The following is a 16,507-nucleotide window of genomic DNA, read 5'->3' as shown; positions in this document are numbered from 1 at the left end:
TGCATCAATATAGATCAAAAATTACATCAAAAAGCAGAACTAGTCAAACTGGTCGAATTTCTGAGGTGGAAGGTGAAAAATTGAGCAAAAATCCTCTATGCGCCGCGCCAAATCCTCTATCTGTCGCGCCACTTTGAGGATGAGCTTGAGGAACTTCCTGAAGTCAAAATTGAGCCCAAAATATCTCATTGGAAAGCCCTACCTGTCTCCTTTCCAACCTAAGTGGCATTTTTCAATTTGGATGTCATTTGCCCCTCCAAACCTGCAATCTCCCAGGACTGCTTCCTGTGTGTCAAAATAGGGGCAGAGAGGTCATTTTGTGAGAATTTTTGACCTTCTGAGGACTCAAAACTTGCCCAAAATTCTTGGCCATGCACCAGTAGTCATGATGTTTCATGCCAAATCCAATTATGTAAACTTTTTGCAATTTGGAGCTCCCTAGCAAAAGCGCACGCCACGTGGCGTGGCACATAGGGAGAAAAACCCTGTTTTTTGTGACAAAATTTGTCAAAATGCCAAAAATGCCCAAAATTTATTGAAATTTGGGCTGGTACTTCTTCATTAAGTGTCATGCTGGGCTAAAGAGGCTTCGACCAATATCTGAAAACAATCAAGCTCCCTTTGCCTCTTTTGCTTCCTTATTACCTTCCTCAATTTTTCCTTTAAATTCCTGATTCGTGCCTTGCAGACCTTGTTCCGTGCCATGTAGTGGAAAGCAATGTGTCTCAGCAATGCATGGTCCTCATTGGCCTTGTCCAATAGTCTCTCTATGTGAATGTTGACTCTCTCGAGATTAGACTCCCAATCATCATTAATCTCTTGCTCCAATGAAGTGAGCTCAACCCTTCTCCTTTGTGCAGCTTGGCGATTCTCGCAGATGTTTTGTAACTCCATGATTGCTTGCTGATCTTCAAGATGTTTGTTCCTCTGCTCCAAGTATTTCATAGTCCACTTAGCCCTTTCCAAGTCAAGGGATAAGGCTTGGATCTCTGTTTGCTGCTCCTGGATGATCTCCCTAAGTTTGGCACTTTGTGGGCCCATATCTGTATCATCATCATGAATGAGAATGAAGTCGGTCTCTCTTTCGCCTGAAGGCTCACCTGAAGGCCCCTCATCCTGCATTGGCCTCTTGCCTTTGTCCTGTACCTGTGGTGCTGATGGAGGAAATGAGGCCCCTTCCACCCCAGGTGGAGATAACACTCGCTTCGCTGCTGCAAACAAATGTCTAGTGCCCCTCTGATATGTGATGAACATGGGCACACTAACGGTCTCATGGCACTCATACTGATGAGAAGGTCCACCCGTCTCATGCCCAACCTTTGAAAGTCCCTGTGGAGCTCTAAAAAAGTCATAAGAGATGAAATCATCCCAAGTGATATCCTGTAATCCAAGCTGATGAACCACCAAAATCTTGATGAGACAAAAATGGCAAATGCTGTTGAACTGTTGCTCAGGGGTCTTGTGCTGCACAAGGGCGGTCATCCTCTCTATGTTTCGGCATATGAAATAAGGAATGTTCATCATCCTTACCTAGGTGAAATGCATGAGCAACCTGATGTGATAAGCATATACTCGAGAGAAGTGACCTTCACAACTGAAATACTTCATGATTAATTTCATTAATGGACCATATTCATTTTTGAGATATCGGAAAGGGAACACTCTCTTGAGCTGCCTCAAGAAACTAGTTTTAATATATGGCTCATAATGTTGCCGGTTAATCTTCTGCTTCTTGTTCCATGGTTCTCCAATGTTCGATATGCCGGTTGCTAATGAGATAGAATCTGGTGTAAGTGTGAAAGTGACACCAGCCAAAGTAACTCGATCACCATGTAAATGTAATACAAATAAGCGAGCCAACTCATGATGAACTCGAACAGTAGCAACCTTCTCACAAAATTCATAACATGACTGAAACTGGAAACAAGAGACGGCAAGAGGGCAGGCCTGCAATTCTGTAAGGGTGGTCGGTTCTTCTCTAACATGTCTGCCACTTTTATGAGGCCTCCGAGGTGCATGTCCTTCCAAGGGTGAGTCACTTTGGGTTTCCACTTCATAGTCAGATGAATGACCAGATGACATCACTGCTGGTATACAAACTACCTCAAATGACTGCTGATGTATGAAACTATTGTTTTGTAATGTAATATAGTTGGATTCTGCCACCAAAGGAAAAAGATGCAACAAGGGTATGTTAGGAAGGGGAAAACAGTAAGGGATTAGGGAATATTGGGAGAAATTTTGTTAGGGAAATGTAGGAGGGTTTGGGGTTTTTACATTTGGAAATGTGTTGAAGGGAATTGGGGATAGGGGTTTAGTAACTTTTGGGGATAGGGAAGAATGAAATCTAGGAGAAATGGAATAAGGGAGAAGGGAATGATGGAGAAGTGACTTTGGTAGCAAAACAGTGAATTGTGGAAACCACAGCAATTTCTTTTGAGGCACGTTGAAGTAGGGTTTGGATTTTTGTTTCAATCATTAGCATCCATAAACCACCATCACTCAGCACAAAAAATGAATGAAACATCAAGATGTTGACCCTTCCTGGCAAATCCACGCAAATAAATGGAAATTTGGAGAAATTTCAAACAAATTCGGGCTTTCAGGTGTATGCGCCAAGCCGCACCGCATACCTAATGCGCCGTGTCGTCCTAGTGTGCCGCGCCCGTTCAAAATTACACTGGATAACTTCTCCCAGTGCGTCGCGCCTCCTCAGTGCACCGCGCCACCTGCTCTATGCGCCGCGCTGGCCAAGTTTCCTCCAACTTCACCCAAATCACATACTAACTCAACCAATTTGCTTTAAGTGGCTTCTCTTTGGTCTTGGCATGCAAATGACATTGATCTTCATGAAAATATCTTTATAAAGACATGGATTTGATTTTTGACTCTCCAAGACCCATCTTTGTAATGTTTTGGCATTGACACTTTTTCCATTTTAATACAACTTTGTTTTTAAATTTCCTTTTTGATTTTTTTTGACTGAAATGATGAAATTCTTGGCAGATTTTTGCAGGGATAGCTGACATGGAATTTGGCAAGGAGACCAGGGCTGTGCCTGAAGAATTAAACAAATGAAAAAAAAAAAAAAAACCAAAACAAAAAAACAAAAAAAACGAAATTTTGACTTTTCTTCAAAACATAGTTTTGAAGAAGAGTCATAATCCATCCATATGATGATGAAAATCTTTGAATGACAACTTTTTAAGAACCTCCCTCTGGCCTGCTGGCTTTATTGGACATTGTGAAGACATAATTTATTGAATTGAGGCTTCTGTGATCCATAATAGTTGTAAGCAGAACTTCGGCGAAAATCACATGAGGAAAGACCTTTGTCGACGCGTTTCGAACCAACCATTGTGGTTCATCGTCAGGACAAGTTGAAGAAACAGATCCAGCTTTAGCATGTTAAATAGTCTAAGCAAAGACTCCAACGGCTAAATCGACCAACGACTAATTTTGACCTTTGGACCCAGGTCAAATTATTATTCATTAATTTAATATTATTATTATTTTTAATATTAATACATAAAATATTTGTAATGGTTAGTTTTAAAAATTAATTAATATATATATATATATATATATATATATATATATATATTAAACTTATAATATTAGGTTATTAAGATAAAAGTTAGGATTAAAAAATAAATAAAATACTTTTAGTGGTTAGTTTAAGAAGATAATTTACTTATTTATTTAAATTATTTAATAATTATTGTTAATATAAAATATATATATATATATATATATATATATATATATATATATATATGTTGTTAAGGACTCGAAAATTTTTGATGGGTTATCTTAAAAAGTAATTTATTAATAATATATATATATATATATATATATATTTCAATTAAAATCATAAATTTAAGGTTAAAAATATAAATAAATAAAATAATTTAAATGGTTAGTTAGAAAAGGTAATTTATTTAATTTAATTAAATTATTTATTATTATATATTAATAATATAAGTAATTTTTTGTTTAATTAAATTATTTATTAAATATAATTAATATTATATTAGTAATATAGTCTTGATATTAATATATTATTAATATTAGTAGTCAAATTATTATTTATTAATTTAATATTATTATTATTTTTAATATTATTATTATTATTATTATTTCTGGAAATAAGTTAAATTAGGTAAAATATATAGATAAATAAAATACTTTTAATGGTTAGTTTTAAAAAAAACTTTAATTTAATTAATTAATTTAAATTATATATATATATATATATATATATATATATATATATATATATATATATATATATAAAAGTAAGTTATAATATTAGGTTATTAAGATAAAAGTTAGGTAAAAGATAGTTGAAAAAGGAAAAAAAATAATAAATAGATCATTAAAAAAAAATTAATTAATTAAAAAAAAATAAAATAATAATATATATAATAATAATAATAAGGTATATAAATAAATAAATAAATAAAAATAAAACAGAGAGAACGACAAAAAATAAAAAGGGGAGGGACAGGAAAAAGAACAATAGAAACCACAGAGCACAACGGATCAACCCTAGGAGAAAGGAAGGCTCCAGGGGGAACACAGAAAGCTAGCACAGAAAAAAAAGGGGGGGGGAAGGAGAAAGACTAAGACGACAGGGCAGGGATCCAACAGCTACTGATTTTCCAGCCATCTTCTCTATTGAGATTGTTAGGCCTTCTTTCAATCTCAATAGCTTCCCTGAATTTACGATGATGGAATTGAGCAACCTTAGCAACAACCTTGGCCTCCTCAATACAAACCTGATGCTTGGTATTTTCCACATGCTCTGCTAACGCTGAAGACTTGGTTCTCCCATGTCTTAGGTCAGCTGCATAAAACATGAGAGAACCAAGTCTTCAGCGTTAGCAGAGCATGTGGAAAAGACCAAGCATCAGGTTTGTATTGAGGAGGCCAAGGTTGTTGCTAAGGTTGCTCAATTCTATCATCGTAAATTTAGGGAAGCTATTGAGATTGAAAGAAGGCCTAACAATCTCAATAGAGATGACGGCTGGAAAATCAGTAGCTGTTGGATCCCTGCCCTGTCGTCTTAGTCTTTCTCCTTCCCCCCCCCCCTTTTTTTTGTGCTAGCTTTCTGTGTTCCCCCTGGAGCCTTCCTTCCTCCTAGGGTTGATCCATTTTGCTCTGTGGTTTCTATTGGTCTTTTTCCTGTCCCTCCCCTTTTTATTTTTTGTCGTTCTCTCTGTTTTATTTTTATTTATTTATTTATTTACATACCTTATATTTACATATATTTATTATTATTATTATATATATTTATTTATTTTTTTTATTTTTATTTTTTATTTTTTTAATTAATTAATTAATTAATTAATTAATTTTAATGATCTATTTATTATTTTTATTCCTTTTTCAACTATTTTTTACCTAACTTTTATCTTTATAACCTAATATTATAACTTATATATATATAATTATTAATAAATAATTTAAATAAATAAATTAAATTAAAGTTTTTTTAAAACTAACTATTAAAAATATTTTATTTATCTATATATTTTACTTAATTTAACTTATTTCCATAAATAATAATAATAATAATAATAATATTAAAAATAATAATAATATTAAATTAATAAATAATAATTTAACTACTAATATTAATAATATTTTAATATCAAGACTATATTACTAATATAATATTAATTATATTTAATAAATAATTTAATTAAACAAAAAATTACTTATATTATTAATATATAATAATAAATAATTTAATTAAATGAAATAAATTACCTTTTCTAACTAACCATTTAAATTATTTTATTTATTTATATTTTTAACCTTAACTTTATGATTTTAATTGAAATATATATATATATATATATATATATATATATATTATTAAATTACTTTTTAAGATAACCATCGAAATTTTTCTCGTCCTTAACAACATATTATATATATATATATATATATATATATATATATATATATATATATATATATATTTTATATTAACAATAATTATTAAATAATTTAAATAAATAAGTAAATTATCTTCTTAAACTAACCACTAAAAGTATTTTATTTATTTTTTGATCTAACTTTTATCTTAATAACCTAATATTATATATATATATATATATATATATATATATATATATATATATATATATATATATATATATATATATAAATTAATTAATTAATTTTTAAAACTAACCATTACAAATATTTTATGTATTAATATTAAAAATAATAATAATATTAAATTAATGAATAATAATTTGACTTGGGTTCGAAGGTCAAAATTAGGCGTTGGTCGATTTAGCCGTTGGAGTCTCTGCTCAGACTATTTAACATGCTAAGCTCGATTTGTTTCTTCAACTTGTCTTGACGATGAACCACACTGGTTGGTTCGAAACGCGTCGATAAAGGTCTTTCCTCATGTGATTTTCGGCGAAGTTCTGCTTACAAAGACATAATTTGTGAAACCCTAGACCTAGTGACTGAAAATAACTCTTGTTGATCAAAAGACATGAAAACCTGATTTTGATGAACAAACCTAGCCAACATGGATAAGGCATGAGGGGTAATGAATGACAAGACCCTTCCATCAGATTTATGGCATGCTCCTAGCGGAATGCAACTGAGTGAATCGAGCGAAACACCTAAAAATAAAATGCAAAAAGAGAAATCATCTCTGACGGAGGGATGTAAAGACCGACTCTAACAAAACTCTGCATGGTGAAGGGGGCTGCTTGGCTACCACACGCCCCTTTGGTGGTTCGTGTCACGATGGTTCTGCTATTCAGGATGCTTCAGGCGATTGGAGCGAGCCTCACGGTGGTGGTGGAGGGCTACACGGCAATGCCTCCATGGACGTGGCAGATGACTGGGCTTGCCAAATCATCGAGGAACCCATCCCCGATGACGATAGCTAAGATTATGTGGCCTCCAGGCAGTCGAAGGTGGCAGACAGAGTTTCAGTAGAGGCGGACTGAGGTTAGATCTTGGCCGACTATGGCTGCCTTGGTGACTTATATCTGGTTCTTTTTGGATTTTGATAATCTTAAGATGGATGTTGGTCTCCTTTCTGGACCAAATGTCAGGGTATTGTCTTACTGTGTTTTTTTTGTGGGGTTTAGTCTCAAAACTGCTATCATTTTCAAAGGCTATGGTCTTGCTGGACTGGTTTCCCCAATGTTGGGGCAGTCCATATTTTGATAAAACCACGATAAACTGGCTCGAGGCTCTGTCCTCTTTGTATATTTACTGTACATATTAATAGATTACTTTTACTTAGAAAAAAAAGATAATCAAATAAAGCAAGTGGAAGTTGGATGGTCTGAGAGAATCAATGCACTGGAGGAAATAATTTATGAATGTGATATCCTAAGCAATAGAATAGGTGTTGCTTATCTGACGACGGTAGAAATTTTAGAGCACCTAAACGATCCACGCATCATATGAAATTCTAAAATAATTTCAAGAGACATTTTAAAAGTTGAATTAAACAAGCTAAAACAGTCAATGGTAATAGAGTTTGATGACATGATTGATTTTACTATAGAATAAATTACCAAATGGCCAATTACTTTTGTTAGAGTCAATAACGAGAACTCTATCTTGGTTGCGCAGTTGTAAGAAGAAGCTAGAAAATCTGAAAAGGAGATATTCAATAAAAATGTCAAAATGGAGATTACAATTACTCTTGACAAAGATTTCATTAAAACTACAATGGACAAATTTGTTAAAGAAATCATGAACCCGATAGACATCTAACAAAAATATAGTCATAGTGGACACTTTTACGTATTCTAAGTGTTCTCAAATCCTTCAACATTCAATTTTTTGTTTACTAATATTAGATAATTCATCTTTTTTCATTATGTTATGATGATCCTAGTTAATTACTATATACAAATTCTTATTTTTTTGTGGATACCTTTATTGTATTACGGTTCACGGGATCCCAATCCTAGTTCCCATTGGAACAAATGCATTTACTTTTATGATTTTGTATCAGGATTTCCAATTCTCTGTGCTATAGTCCTCACTCTATTCAGCGATTTTTTTTTTTTTATGACTATGTTTTGAATATGATTTCCTATATATCTGAATTATGGCTATGGTGATTGGCATTTGAATATCGATACAGTTATGTTACTGAATCTGAATTTGTGTCAATTTTATGATAATGTTTTCTATAAGTTTTTGAACATATACTTTCAGCATTTGTATTGAATGTAATGTTGTGTTGTTGATTAAAATGAAAATGTGCATTTGAAAATAGTTTTGGATCTCGAGAATACATATCAGAAAAATACAATGCTAGCACCATGTCTTTAGAATTGAATATATTTCATTTTGGGGAATATGGAAGTTTGGATAAATATTTCATTGTAGTTGCTCTGCACTCCTGCATTCTACACAATCAAAGCTTTGTTTAATTATGCATATGCTTATTAATTATTTAATTATGTTTCTAGAAAACTAAAAAAAGTCTTGCCACTCAAGAACTTGCCCCATCTCCTTTGAATCTGCTATATCTAGTTTCTTTGCATATATCAAACAAAAAATATAATTGTACTAATAGGAGAATATCTTTACTCGATATAGTCCCTTCTCCCGCACACCCTTTCTGTGTATAATGAAATAATTATCAGTATCACAGTTCCAATTCTATTCAACAAGTTTGTTTTTTATGCCTATGTTTTGAATATGATCTCGTATATATCTGAATTATAGCTATGGTGATTGCCATTTAAATATGGATACAATTATTGTTACTAAATCTGAGTATGTATCGATTTTATGATAATGTCTTCTACAGGTTTTCAAACATATGATTTGAGACATTTTATTATATATAATGTTTTTGTATTGATTAAAATGAAAATGAATATTTGACAACAATTTTGGATCTCAGGCATAGATCTCTGAAGAATACAATGCTAACAACAAGTCTTTAGAATTCAGTAAATCTCATTCCGTGGAATATAGAAGTGAAAACAAAACTTTCATTTTTTTTTCTCCACACTTCCGCATTCCACACAATCAAAGCTTGCCACCCTGTACATGATGCTAATTTTAAATATCGTAAACAAGTGAAAATGTAGAAAAAATAGTACAAGACAAAAACATTTTACATGGTATTGAACCAGTTAACAAAGAGAAACAACCACAAGCATTATTGTTGAGTATCTTTCTAATCCTAATTATATAATTTTATTTAATGTTTACTATTGTTTTGATTAAAAATTGTTTCAATTAAGACAATGATAACTTTTCTAAGAGGTGTGTTTATGTTCTATTTATTTCCATTTGATAAGCCCTGTGTTTTTTTTGCTATAGTTTCTATGTACTCTTTGATATGTAATAATTGTATAAAAGAAGCACAAAAAAGACACTTCAAAATATAAAACAAATCATGCACAATTTGTGCAGCAATGACATAGGCATCAGCTCTTCGATTCCCTATGTTTTCACTCATAGAATGTTCTCCAGTCATCTAGTTCTCTTAAACTTGTTTCGAAGTTGTGTTATATTTGTGTCTCCTTCTCTGCACTCCCTCATCTCCACATGTACCATTTTACCATGACATCGTTCACTCTGCACCACTAGTGCATTTATCTATAGTGAGTGCCAAATTCTTAATTGACTTGTCAAGTGAAATAGCAAGGTCTACAATGTAATGCCCCTCCTTCAGATCTACTATATCCAATTATTTTGCATATATCAAATGAAACAGACAATTGTACTAAAGATCCATATAATCTTTAAACACTTCTCACAATGTATCAATGTTACTTATTTCGCACCTTAATATAAACACATTAATATAAGTCATAATATGATCTAAATTAAAATGTGAAATTCTCTGAGCATTTTCTCTTGCTAAATAAATTTTTGTTACAGTGTTAAATTACCCTTATGTTAAATGCAGAGAAAGAAAGCTTCACCCAAGATAGTCCTTGCTCACACACTACCCCCCTCCCTCACTTACATAAGCGAGTTGCAATCTCTTTAGTTCTCATATATTTATACGTTTTAAGCACTTCGCCCAGTCTATCAACATTACTTGTTCTGCACCTCTGCATAATAATATAAATCATAATATGATCCTAACTTAAAACATGATATCTCCTCTTACTAAGTAAATTTATCCTCCAATATTAAATTAGCTTTATGCAAAATGCAGCGGAAAAAAAAAAGCTTGACTTGATATAGTCTCGCTCTCGCACTTCACATACACCCTTTCTCCCGCATAACTTGTCTCTGCATAAAAAAACAGTAGCAGTTAGCTCCCCTCCCTGCCTTATGGGGGATTTGGATGAAGAAAACTTGACACGATATAGTCCTTGCTCCCACACTTATTGCATACCCTTTCTCCCACACTTATCACACACCCTTTCTCCCGCAGTTGAATTCGAAACTTGCATAAATCGATAAATGGGCAAATCTATGCTAAAATGGTGTTCATTGTGCACAACATGGATAAGCATTCATTATGTGGAAATAGCTCAATAAACCATTCATTGTATGCAAAAGAAATTCATTGCGAAACTGATATGTAATATTGCTTAATATTTGCTTCATGTAAATTTTGACACTTCGCACAATGTATCAATTTGCACAAGGAATATTGTAATTTTCCGGGCTTATTATTTATTGGCATTTGCTTCATATGAATTTGGAAACTCTGCACAATTTTAACAAGTAACGTGTTTGAGATTTCCATTGTGCAGAGAGTTTTGTGCAAATAGATTTGATTATGCGGAGAGATTTCATTGTGCATAGAAATTTCTTTGTGCGGGGAGCTTTCATTGTGTAGAGTTTTCTACGCACTCTGCACAAACTTAAATCAATTGATTAGCTTCGTTGGCTAATTTTGTGTTCTACGGAGAGCTTTCACTACGCGGAGAGCTTTCACAGTACAGAGGTCTTTCACTGTGTGATGAGATTTCATTGTGCGTAAACATTTATCCGCACTCTACACAACCTTTAATTAATTTATTAGAGGTAGAGGCATGGACTATACTACATTGCAGTTATTGCCCTTGTTCATATTACCTGGATATCTCAAATGATTGAGTTGCAGTCAAAGCACATACTCATTGTGAATCCTTATAAATAAGTGGTAAGTCTGTATAACCTTGAAATATTTTCTTTTAAGATTATTTTACAATGTTGTGAGAGAAAAATGGCTTCTAGGTGTTGTCGTCCCAGAGATAACCACCCGCGTTGAGGAGAAGGGTTAGTGCCTAGGACATCTTAGTGTCTCTTGAAAATAAATCAATGTTGCTCAAGTGTTAAATGTATAATGACTTAAATATGGTTCAATTATTTTACACAAAGGCAAATCACATTTCACAGATTGACAGTATTTAGTTCCAAATAATTAATGCTCATCCATGGTGGGCTACACAGAGATAGTGAATTTTCTTTAGTTGTTGTAGTATAGGTGAAGGAAGAGATAAAAGAAGGGAATCTGGTGTAGAGGGATAGTGATAGAATCTTGTGCACTAAATTCGAGCAGAATTATGAATAGACAAATGAAAATAAATTAGAAACCATGAAGAACATTTTAGGGCATTCAATCTCACATATTACAGCTACCATTTGTCATAGCATGACATAGATAAATCTGACATACAATACTGAGTTCCAACAATTACAATTGCATGATTTATAAGAGAAAAGAAGCACATATGAAAATGATAAACAAAGACAGGAACACACACTCCACATATCAGTTCTTGGAATCACCACAACATCTTCATTAATCTTTAGGAACATCATACAACATAAATATCATAAGCTTCAAAACTTGCAAAATCTTATAGCCTCTGTTGGCATTATGATTCTGGTATGGCTCTATGTTACAGATGTTGTACTTGATGGCAACACCCTCAAGTGGCAATGCTCTGATCAGGCTCTCAAAATGTTGAAAATTAAGAGGTACGCAGGAGAAGAGTTCAAAAGGTGCGTACACGCAGGTACGCCGTGAAGGGACTGCGACCAGACACGCAGGTCACCCGTTCAGAAGGTGCGTACCCCAAGTTCACTTACTACAAGGCAGAGAAGCGCGTTCACGTGGGGTTTCCTATGTTTGGCCCGTGGTATTTAGCCCGCCGTTCTTGATTCTATGGTTTTGGCCCATGGTATTGTTTTATATTATTATTATTATTGAGCCCCATGTTTTAGGGCCCCTTGTATTGGTGATCTATGGTTTTGATCCATGATTTTAGGAAGAGCTTGCCTATATAAAGCAAAGGAGATCACTTGGCTAAGTATCTTTTTGAAAATCGAATATCTTAAGATCTGAAATATTGGGTTATTGTCTTAAAAGCTTGATCTATATAAAAGTGAAGTTGAAAGCGAATCTGTGAAGGGTGATCTCTCGAGCGCATGAACAGATCTGGGCATCTGACGATCTGTAGCACATTGGTGGACTGCCAATTTCGGCCCTAGCCAGAGGTACGCAGGTGATTAACAATGCAAGTGCGTGGGTACGCAGAGCAGAAGAAGGCGCACTGCGTGGGTACACAGAGCAGAAGAAGGCGCAGTGCGTGGGTACGCAGCGCGATAGAGGATCAAGTGCGTAGGCACAGGGAAAGTACGCGGCGCTTCAGAAGCCGCAGGTGCGTAGGTACGCGATGCGATAGCATCTGTGGGTGCGTGGCTACAGTAGCAGTACGCGGCGCGATAGTATCTGTGGGTGCGTGCCTACAGTAACAGTACGCAGAGAGATTGAAGAAACAGTGCGTGGGTACGCGGTGCAGCAGAAGGGTCTCTGCGTGTATACGCAGGGGAGCAGAAGGTGAAGTGCAGAGCCACACAGACCAGAGAAAGAAAAACTGCGTATCTGTCTTAAGATCTTTTGTTGGCTGACTTTTCTCTGTTGATAAGGTGTTCTGGGTTCTGTTTACTGTTATTGTTGATCTGGTTACTGCAGATGACTGGGTGATCTACTTGTACTTGATGATCTCTTGATGTTTATGGATCCAGTTTGAAAATTTATGAAAAGTGGTCCTTGAAAGAAAAGAAGTAGGGGGTTGTAGCTCCCTTCCAGGAGAGACTGGAAAACGAGAGAGAGTTGTAGCTCTCTGCAGGTTGCAGCCTGCGTACTGGTAAAGGACTGCACCAGTACAAAACCATTGTAAAAAGAGTTTCTAATTTGAAAGAAGATAGAGACATATTGCAGCAGGTGGTTTTCACCCACATTGGGTTTCCACCTTACATCTGGTGTTATTTGGTGTGACTATCTGTTTTCTTTGTTCATGCTCATTGTTTTATGATACTGACATGCAAAAATAATTCAAAGTATAAATAAGCAAGATTTATTAAAAGAACTTGATAATACTAATTCACCCCCCCTCTCAGTATTATTTCCAACAATTGGTATCAGAGCAGGTCCTTCAGAGAAGCTTGATCGCTTGGAGGAAGATCATTCATCATGAGAAACTACGAGAGGGAAGCATCAATCAGGCCACCAATCTTTGATGGGACAAACTTCAATTATTGGAAGGTAAGAGTTACTGCCTATCTTCAATCTCTTGGTACAGAAGTTTGGGATATCATAGATACAGGCTACACTTTTCCTTCAGCTACTCCTACAGATTCGGCTGAGAAGAAGAAATATGAAACAAATGCTAAAGCAGTCAATACTATGCTAGGATGCTTATCTCAAACAGAATTCGTAAAGGTTATGCAATATAAATCCGAAAAGGAAATATGGGACAAGATTGTCTTGAGCTGTGAAGGTGATGAACAGGTAAAGCGTGCTAAACTTCAAACCCTTAGGATTCAGTATGAGAATCTTAGAATGTATAATGATGAAAGTGTGGCTAACTATTTTCTTCGGGTAGATGAGATTGTTAATTGCATGAAAAACTTGGGTGAAGAAATAAAAGAGGCTATTGTGGTTGAAAAAGTTCTAAGATCATTGTCCCCAAGTTTGAATCTAAAGTGTCTGCAATAGAAGAAAAGGAAAATCTACGAATTCTTACTATGTCTCAGCTACACGGAATTCTAACTGCTTATGAAATGAGAAAGGGAGGTCCATCAGACAGAAGAGAAGCTGCTTTCAAGGCTTCAGGCAAAGGAGACTATTATGAAGCAAGTCACGTGCCAAAAGAAGAAGAAGAAGAATCAAATTTTGTCAGAAATCTTCAAAGGGGTTCTGGAAGGTTCAGAGGTAAGTTACCTTTTAAATGCTTTGCTTGTGGAAGAGTAGGTCATTATGCTGCGAAATGTCCTTATAAGGATAAAGGAAAGGAACCTACTAGATGGAACAAGAAACAGATTGCAAATAAGAAAAGCTACTACACTCATGAAGATAGTGATGGTCTATCAAATAGTGATGAAGATGAACGAAGTAATGACTATAAACTTTTAATGGCATTTGAAGATGATGATTACATGGATGCTATAGATGTGGATAGCTTTCATGAAGAAATTTCTAGACTCAAGACATGTATAGAAGAAAAGAATATGATCATTGATACTCTACAATTTCAGATTGATGAAAAAGAAAAATATCTTGAAAAGTTAGAAGGTGAAATTGTTGGTCTTAGAAAAGAGATTGAGAAAACAAAGGCTATTAATCTTAAGTTTGTCAAAGGATCTGAAACTCTGGATGAAATCATCAATGTACAACATTCTCCTCTAAACAAGACAGGTCTGGGCTATATTGGAGAAGCTTCTCAAGCATCCACCTCAAAGAGTTATCTTGATGCAGCAAGAAGGAATGAGCAAAAGCACAATGGAGATCACCAGGTAAAGCAGGGACCAATTACAAACAAAGACTATCAGGCAAACCAGGGGCAATCCGTCTTAAGGATGAACAAAAGCTACAACCAGCCACAGGTAAAATCCTCTCAATTTTCTTCAAGAATGAATGACAATAGAAATTACAATCGTTTGGCCGGAAGATTTGATAACCGCAGGAGTTTCTTCAATGGACAATGCTTTTCTTGCCATAACTTTGGTCACAAAGCAGCTCAATGTGTTGCATATAAAACGATCATGACTAGAGAAGCTCAAAAACAAAGAAGTATGACAGGGATTACAAAAAGGACCTATAACAACTTTTCGGTTCTTGAAAATGAAGTTGAATGTTCTATTTGCAATAACTTTGGTCATGAAGATTCTGAATGCAGGAGCAGGTTTCAGCAGACAAAGGAACAAGCCTCAAGCACCAAAACATGGAGAATAAAGGAACCACAAGCAGAAAGACGTGGGATAGCATTTTATGTAGAGGAACAGGAAAATCTATGGTACATTGACAGTGGATGTTCGAAGCATATGACAGGTGATAAAGAAAAACTTGAATCATATTCTGCTTTAGAAAAGGGAAAGAAAGTTTCTTTTGGAAATGATACTCCTGCAACTATAAAAGGAAAAGGCACTGCTCAGTTAAAAGAAAAGGTGAAAGCTGGAAATGTTTTGTATGTTGATGGATTGAAGCATAATCTTCTGAGTGTCAGCCAGATGTGTGATCAAGGAACCGAAGTAATATTTAGATCAAATGGATGTCTTGTTCTTGATCTTGATACAGGTAAAACGGTGATCAAAGTTAAAAGAACTCCAAATAATCTATTCATATTTGAAGAAGGACAACAACAATGCTATCTAAGCAAGGATGATGAACACTGGTTATGGCACCGGAGGTTGGGGCATCTAAGCTTTTCACAAATAAGGAAAGCATGCAAATATCAGGCAGTTCGCGGTCTTCTAGATATCAAAATTCCAGACAACACCATATGCAAATCATGTCAGTTTGGAAAGCAAACCAGAACTAACTTTCCAGAGAAGGAAGGATCAGCTAGCATGCCTCTTGAGCTTGTACATACAGATGTATGTGGACCATTCAGGAAAAGGACACCCCGAGGAGAAGAATACTTGATATTATTCATTGACGATTTCTCCAGATTTGTCTGGTTAGGACTTATGAAGCACAAAGATGAAGCATTCGAAAAATTCAAATCCTTTAAAGCCTTGGTTGAAAATGAATCAGGATACAAAATTAAGTGCCTGAGATCCGACAGAGGTGGGGAGTTTACCTCAAATGAATTTTTCGATTTCTGTGAAGAACATGGGATAAGAAGAGAATTCTCTACAGCTAGAACTCCTCAGCAAAATGGAGTAGTGGAAAGAATGAACAGAACAGTCCAACAAATGGCTCGTGCTATGCTTGATGAGTCTGGAACTCCCGCAACTTTCTGGGGTGAAGCTGCATATGCTGCGGTGGTTATTCTCAGCAAAACAAATGTCCGGGTGAACAACACTCAAACTCCTCATGAGCTCTAGTATGGTGAGACTCCTTCGGTAAAGCACTTCAAAATATTTGGGAGCAAATGCTATATTAAGAATACTGATGAGCAACTTGGCAAACTTGAACCTAGAGCAGATGAAGGCATTCTTCTTGGTTATTCTCCACACAGCAAAGCATACAAGTGCTACAATAAAAGACTTGGAAGAATTGTTGACAGCATTGATGTAGTGGTTGATGAGAAGG

This window comes from Pinus tabuliformis, chromosome 7 (genome assembly GCF_031772625.1).
Source record: "Pinus tabuliformis cultivar Carrire ecotype Pingquan chromosome 7, CPIR1, whole genome shotgun sequence".
NCBI classification, from domain to species: domain Eukaryota; kingdom Viridiplantae; phylum Streptophyta; class Pinopsida; order Pinales; family Pinaceae; genus Pinus; species Pinus tabuliformis.
This window is presented reverse-complemented; position numbering follows the sequence as displayed.